Here is a 7,781-nt window from a genome sequence, read left to right as displayed (position 1 = left end):
TAGCTTTGAAAATAGGAAATGAAGAGGCAGAACACCTAAACTCAGTGATACTGATGTTTTGTATCTTTGTTTATGTAACATCCATGACAGAAGAAAGTCTTCCACTGATTTCAAGCATGAGATAAACAACCATGTACCAGATGACAAAAAGAATGTCAAAACCTACAGTACTAAGAAGACGTAAGGACAATGGAACACTTAGAAACTTTTACTTCCATATCCAAATATATTCAAGAGACAGAAAATTGCTACAAAATTCAAAAACAGAAGAATGGTGAAAGATATTTACCTCAATGCATAGCACCTACCACGAATCATGGTGGAAGAAGTGTGATGGTTTGGGGGAGATTTTATGCTGAATCAACAGGCGATATTTACAAAACAGATGGAGTTATGAATCAACTAAGTACCATCAGATGCTGATCTGTCATGATATGCCCAGAGATTTGGGTATTATCAGTAAAGGATTCTACTTATAAGAGAATAATGACTCCTAAATCTCATACAACGTATACAGAAATTTAGTTGAGAAAGAAAGCTGCTGGAGTCATTCAAATGATGCAATGTCCTCCACAGAGTCTTGAGCTCAATCCAATTGAGCAGATCTGGGATTTAATAGGTCTAAAACTTGACAAATAAAAAGATACTTCCAAAGAAACTTTATGGGAGTATATTAGAAACATTTGGAGTAAAATCCCACGGAACACTTTGATTAAATATGTTTTAACAATACCTGAAAGACTGTCTGCAGTTATTAAAATTAAGGAGACACATAAAATATCAATTGTTTTTCTGAACACAAGCACTTCCACTGAGTTTCTGTTGTACCAAATATGAAGATTAATACAATTTTGATGTTTTACCTGTGATTTACGTTCCATTGTTCTTTTAAAGTAGCCTGAAATGTAATTTTCTTCTGTGTTCTAACAATTTTGCACAGTACTGTATATAAGAGGTTAAAAATAATATGTGATCAATATGCCTATATTTTTCAGGGAGGCGATCCTTCCGGTCCTCACTTGACTACGTCTCTAGATCTTATTTCAATAATGGTAAGAGCGAATTGTCTCAACTCTATATTTCTTTTAACCGATTAATCTCTTTATTTTCTTTGGATAAAATAAGATTTACTTTACAGATTTAAATTATTAGGGTATTACTTTACAATCTTCATTTAATATTTAACTTACGTATTAATCGTGCCTATTCAATTTCAAATTTTACCTGAAAACCTGAAAGAAAAAACTTCACACCAAAACGAGAATAAGTACAAGTCAGACACAAGTCTGCGATTATTTCTCGTTAGATTAAGTTTTCAACTGCCAGACATGGCTAGGTGGTTAAGGCACTCCACTCGTAATCTGAGGGTCGCGGGTTCGAATCTCTGTCACACCAAACATACTTGCACTTTCAGCCGTTGGGGCGTTATAGTGTAACTGTCAATCCCACTATTCGTTGGTAAAAGAATAGCTCAAGAGTTGGCGGGGGGTGGTGATGATTAGCTATCTTTCCTCTAGTTTTACACTGTTAAATTAGGGACAGCTAGCGAAGATTGCCCTCGTGTAGTTTTGCGCGAAATTCCAAACAAACCAAACCAAGTTTTTAACTGCTTCCTGTATAAGTTTTAAATATAATGCGATATTAAACAAAATTATTATTGAAACTATAGACATTCTTATTTTGTATACTTGGTAATTTTGTGTTGTTTTCTCTCACTTGTTATCTCGTTAACTTTGAACATCACAGAAATTAATGTACGGTAGGAACAGGAAGAATTAAAGAAAGTTTCCAGTAGAGTATTTGAAAGTAATTCAGGCCAGTCATGTTTGTCTTTATATAACAATGGCAACTTTCCAAAGGAATTTTATGTGGGCTTGTGTTATTGTTATTTTGAATTAAGCACAAAGCTACACAATGGGCTAGCTGTACTCTGCCCACCATGTGTATCGAAGCTCGGTTTTCAGCGTTTAAATCCGCAGACATACCGCTGTACTACTGGGGGCAAGCGTGTGTTACATTGACACATCTTTTTACAATTGCATTGACATGAGCTAAACTCAAAAATTGTTCATAAACTGTGATTTCGGAGGTTCATGGTTCAGGTCCGTTACCACAAAATTGCGTCGTATTTTAAGAATGGGCGACGATTGATATATTCCCCATAATATACCACCTTAGAAATAAGAACAGTTATATCCTAATAGGTCTTTCTGTAACGAACTGTAACTTTTACATGCTATCCATAACCGTCTCTGAACAAAATAGCACAGACAAAACACACAGTTAGAAGTGATCGATATTTAACTACTACATTCTCTTGGCAAGAACACCGGTTCCCAAACTCGTTTCAGCTGAGGCTCCCTTGATATGAATAAAAATGTATGTTTGAGCCTATCCCAACCTATAACTTTACCATAACGACTTAAAAACAATGCCGTAATAAAAACAATAATAACATCTCTGTCTCAGGACGGTCTTCGTTAACCTAAGAAGGTCGAAACGTTGTTTTTTGCTTTATTACTAAAAGTGTTAATAACCATACCAGCCGTTATGAAGTACATTTTTATTTCAAGTGGGTTTCTCGTCATCAAGGATAATCACATTTTATTTCGACATACTGTATCATCTAATTAATTCATCATCATGTTTATCGGATCATTGTTTATTTATACTTAAAATTAATTTAACATCTCCGTTTCCGGTATACATTTTATGGCCACGGTTCCCACCTTGGGAAATACTAGGATAGAAGGAGAAATGCAAAGTTGACTTTCGAAATGGTTACAAACTTGTGTGGACTAAAACACTTCAAAATCCTTACCATTATAACTGAGTTTAATCTGCTTTATAGCACTTGGATAACTAGTCTGTCTAAAAAAGGAACAAGGCAACACTGACTAATGAAATTTTAATCTCGGAAGGTTTAGATGTAATGGACTTTATGATGTCCGAAATGAAGTACATGTTTATTTCTGATTGTCCGAAGCCAATGTCGGTGTTTAGTTGTCTTGTACAACTGCTATCATTTCTAGATTTTCTGAGTTAAATATTATTATACTCTAACTGGCGAATGTGAATAATGATGTTGCCACGTAACAGAGATTTAACGAGATTGGACGAGATTTTAATAAGAGTATTCACGAGAGAAAGCTTAGTGCTGAGTGAATGTTGAATTTCAGTTTTCCTAGATTTTCTCGAGTTTAACTAATCAGACACGATGTTCAGTTGCTTCAGGGATCATTGATTACGTAAAGGTTATATCCTGCATCTCTGTGTTCTCACGAGTTTTCACCTTTAGTTGTTAACAATCTCAGGGGGATTACAAATGCTTGTCTCTCTACATAACTGGCGAAACAAACGTGGAACTTAACTTTGCCTTATTGTCAGTAATATTGATCCAAACGAACCATCATGAGTTAATCTCCACGAACCATTGCTTTCGCAGATTTTATATACGTGTGTATATATATAATTAAAATCAATAACTCTGAGATTATAATAGGTAAAACGTGCAACCAGTGTTTTCATTTCTGAGTTTGGTTCGGTTTAATTTCGGTGTTGGTTAGCTAAGGAAGAATATTTTGTATGATTTATACCAACTGTTTGATTCATAATTGTAAGATGTTGCACGTTTCACGCGCACGTGAATGTCAAAAGTAAACGTGATGTCAAAAGTTACTGCTATTACACTTCATTTTAAATTCTAGTTAGCTATGGAGTATTTATTTCTAAACGAATAATTCACCGTCTTTTCAATTATAAGAGCTTTCGACTCTAAAAATCTGGTTTCGTTTCCTGTGATGGGCAGAGCACTGATAACCCATTGTTAACTTAGCGTTTCACAACAAACACAATGAAAACCACAATAAGTATGTAGGTAGCGATAGCGTAGACAAATATCTAGTCTGAAAAAGGATATTTCGCAAATGGTAACGAGCTAATATTTTTACAGAATTACAGTAAGTAAATGAGATAATTATCATGAGAAAATGAACGTTAACAAAGGAATAAAACAATTTATTTTTATGTGTGTGTGTTTCATTATAGCAAAGCCACATCGGGTTATTGTCTATGTCCACCGAGAAAAATCGAACATCTTATTTTATCATTGTAAATCTGAATAATTACCGCTTTTTTAAAAGTTGATTTGTTTTTGAATATCGCGTAAAGCTACACGAGAGCTATTTGCGCTAGCCGTCCCTAATTTAGCAGTGTGACACTAGAGGGAAGGCAGCTAGTCATCACCACCCACCGCCAACTCTTGGACTACCCTTTTTACCAACGAATAGTGGGACTGATCGTAACATTATAACAACCCCACGCCTGAAAGGGCGAGCATGTTTGATGTGATGGCGATTCGAATCCGAGATTCTCAGATTACGAGTATTGGGTACTTATAAGTCAATAGATAAATTCGAGGAATATTGATATCTGTTAATTCGCTTAACGAAACTTTCAAGAGTTCAGTGCAAAAAAATTAATTCTGAGCATTATCTACTTTCATATTTCTACCAGAGGAAAAATGATTAACATTATCAACACGTTTTATAGTTTTCGTTTTCGATTATTTTCCTGCACAGTAATGTTTTATAGAAGGTTGATATAACAATGTTTATATTCAAAAATATAAAACAAAAAGTGTATTTGTTGCCTAAATTAAAAAACACTCAGTTCTTTAGCGAAAATCTACGTAATGGGTCATCTGTGACTCACTAAGGGTTGTCGAAACCCAATTTTTACTATTGTGGATCTGCAGACCTCCAGCTGAGCCACTGGAATCTGAATACTCTAATTAATTTAAGAGGATCGTGTACCCGTAAAGAGCTTTATCAACTAGATCCTTACAAATTTGTATATTTCTTTAAAATATGTGATTACACATGGCATGGCTTGCAACTCATTATTGGGGTTTCATGGGAATAGAAGCGAAATATACTAACCTTTTAAGAACAGACTTTCTTCTGCAAGATTGTCAACCTGGATTACAACTATAAAACACTTTCATGTTGAAATTCCGCATGAAAATTTAACTTGTATGAGTGTGCAAATGTTTTATTAACTTTGTTTTACTCACATTTGCACAGCTTTAAGTCACACCGTTAACATTATTACTGTCAGAGCGCGTGCTTAATACGCGTTCAATAAATCAAATAAAACAATTCAAAGCATCAAAAGCTTATCCTAAAGAGAACCATAAACGAATACCAGTGGAGTTTAAAGGTATGTAAATACACTTTAAATAACGATAGTTCCCATGTAACAGTGAATATTTTTTGGGGGTGAAGAAGTGAAACGTTGTGAATTTTCTAGAATATTTCAACCTACATTTCATTGAACAAGATTTATTATAAAACCTGCTCACACTTGGACGTCTCGTCGACCAATTCAAACGTAAAAAAGCAACAAAAACTTTTGAATTTTTTAAAATCTATCTTTTTAGCTAATGATAATGCAGTCATAAAGCACGTTTTGTAAGCATGTTCTGGATATTTTGTAGTCCTTAAAATATAGAACGGATCGAGTTTAACGAATGTATCTTTCCTGGTTGCCTTAATAAACAGAAGCTATTTACAACACAAGAGTCAAGGATGTTTCGCTTCTGGTTACCTTAATAAACATAGGATATTTAAAATACAAGAGTTATGAATGTTTTGGTCCTGGTTACCTCAATAAATAGAGGGCATTTAATAGTTACGTCGATAAACAGAGGACGTTTAAAATATCCTTAGGTGTTTCTGTACAAGGCTTAGTGGCAGAGGTTGCATGGAATTAGAACAGACCATGTATAAAAACCAAGCAGTACCAATTTCACAAACTGAAAGCTATATTTGTTACAATCGAAAGCAAATGTGAACTAAAGTGCTGGTCACGTTTATAAATTTACTATCAACAGCGATCCAATTTTAGCAAATATCAGATTTCTGATTATTATCGTTTCTTTTATTACTTTCAACATGTATGGCACATTATCCGACACGTGTGCTAAATTATTAGATCAGGAACCACAACAGCCCCCTCTACTTAGATTTGTAATAAGCCATAAACAACCGGTCGTTTGTATAGTTACTCTTTAGTGAATAGTAATATCAGTTCCTCACAACTACATAATACAGAGGATTACAAACTAGTGCGTTGAGACTCGAACCTTAGACACTCTAATCCACACTGGAGTACCTTAACCATAAAGCCAGGTCCATCTCATCAATGATTCTAAATGTCTATCTTACACAACGTTTCATTAGAAATGAATGCAACAAATGTATTTACTTTTGGAACAAGTAGTATTCGAGTACTATTTAATACACATTATTTGAACAAGTACAAATCACGCATGAGTTGTACGATTATTTCTCTTAAGACTAAGGTTTTAACTGCCCGGCATGGCCAGGTGGTTAAAGCACTTGACTCGTATTCCGAGGGTCGCGTGTTTGAATCCCTGTTACATCAAACAAGCTAACACTTTTATGTTACGGTCAATCCCACTATTCGTTGGTAAAAGAGTAACCAACAGTTGGTAGTGGGTGGTCTTACACTGCTAAATTAGAGACGACTAGCGCAGATAGCCCTCGTGTAGCTTTGCGCGAATTTCAAAACAAAAGCATATTGTTTTTGTTTCCTGCCATCTGTTGAGTTCTTACGAAACAATATGTTTTTGTGTTTTTTGTTAGTAGGCCTTAAAATACGTGTATTCAGTTATTATACTCATGCGCGTCTTATTTAAGGTTTTCAAAATTAGGTAAACAGTTGGAACATACTTTTAACGATATAAAAATGATGTACCGTGGCATATTGACTGATAAATCACTTACGACATCAAAGCACTACTCTGGTACTAGTAATAAAGTTAATAAAATTTTATGGTACGTTTATTGACCTATTGATTACAAGTTCAAATAAGACAATTATCTGTATTTATAGATCGCTACTTAGACCTCAAGTACAATTAGTACTTATTTACATAAGGATTATTCAGGTAACGGAAGGTTATTGTACAGGTTTGTTTATAGTTAAACACAAAGCTACACAATGAACTGCATGTGCTCAGCCCACCACGGGTATCGAAATCCTGTTTCTGACGTTATAAGTCCGCAAATATACTGCTGTGGTTAATATTAGATTTGATTTTGTGAAATTCACACAACTATCTGAAAGGAAAGGATATTTATATGTTAAAATCTTCTAATTTCTTTGCGTCATATTCTGAAGATAACAGAACGACAACCTATAAACTTGAATCTTTTACTTTATTATCAATATATCTAATCGCCGCCAAGTATTGGTCGGTCAGTCAGGTGTTCATGCTAGTTTTTTCCAAATTTCATGAGTTACACAAATACAATTCCAATTTTACTGTTATAATTCTTGGTTGAATTTAATCGCTAACATAGGTGTAAATAGATCCTAAATGTCAACACTTTTTCTGTTATATGGAGTTCCCAGGACCACATCATTCATAGCGTTATGTGTGTGACACCACATCATCCACTTCATTATGACGTAACATTGGGTAAGATCTGATTAGGAAAACTGAAAAGACTCTTGCGAAGTAACTTAAAAATAAGCGCAAATTTTTGCTTGGGAATTATTACAAAAGAATCTTTGTTGAAATAGATTGCGGAAACCGGTTATATTTAGGGAAAAGAACAAGTTTGTATGCAAACACGTGGTCATCGTATGTTGTAATCATCTATGCAAAGGCACCAATATGTAGCATGTTTGCTCAGTCATATGTAGTGGATTCAGAAACAATATGTAGCACGCTCCTGAGAAAGGGCATTTTA

Source organism: Tachypleus tridentatus, chromosome 3 (assembly GCF_004210375.1).
Source record: "Tachypleus tridentatus isolate NWPU-2018 chromosome 3, ASM421037v1, whole genome shotgun sequence".
NCBI classification, from domain to species: domain Eukaryota; kingdom Metazoa; phylum Arthropoda; class Merostomata; order Xiphosura; family Limulidae; genus Tachypleus; species Tachypleus tridentatus.
Note: the sequence above shows the minus strand (reverse complement) of the source record.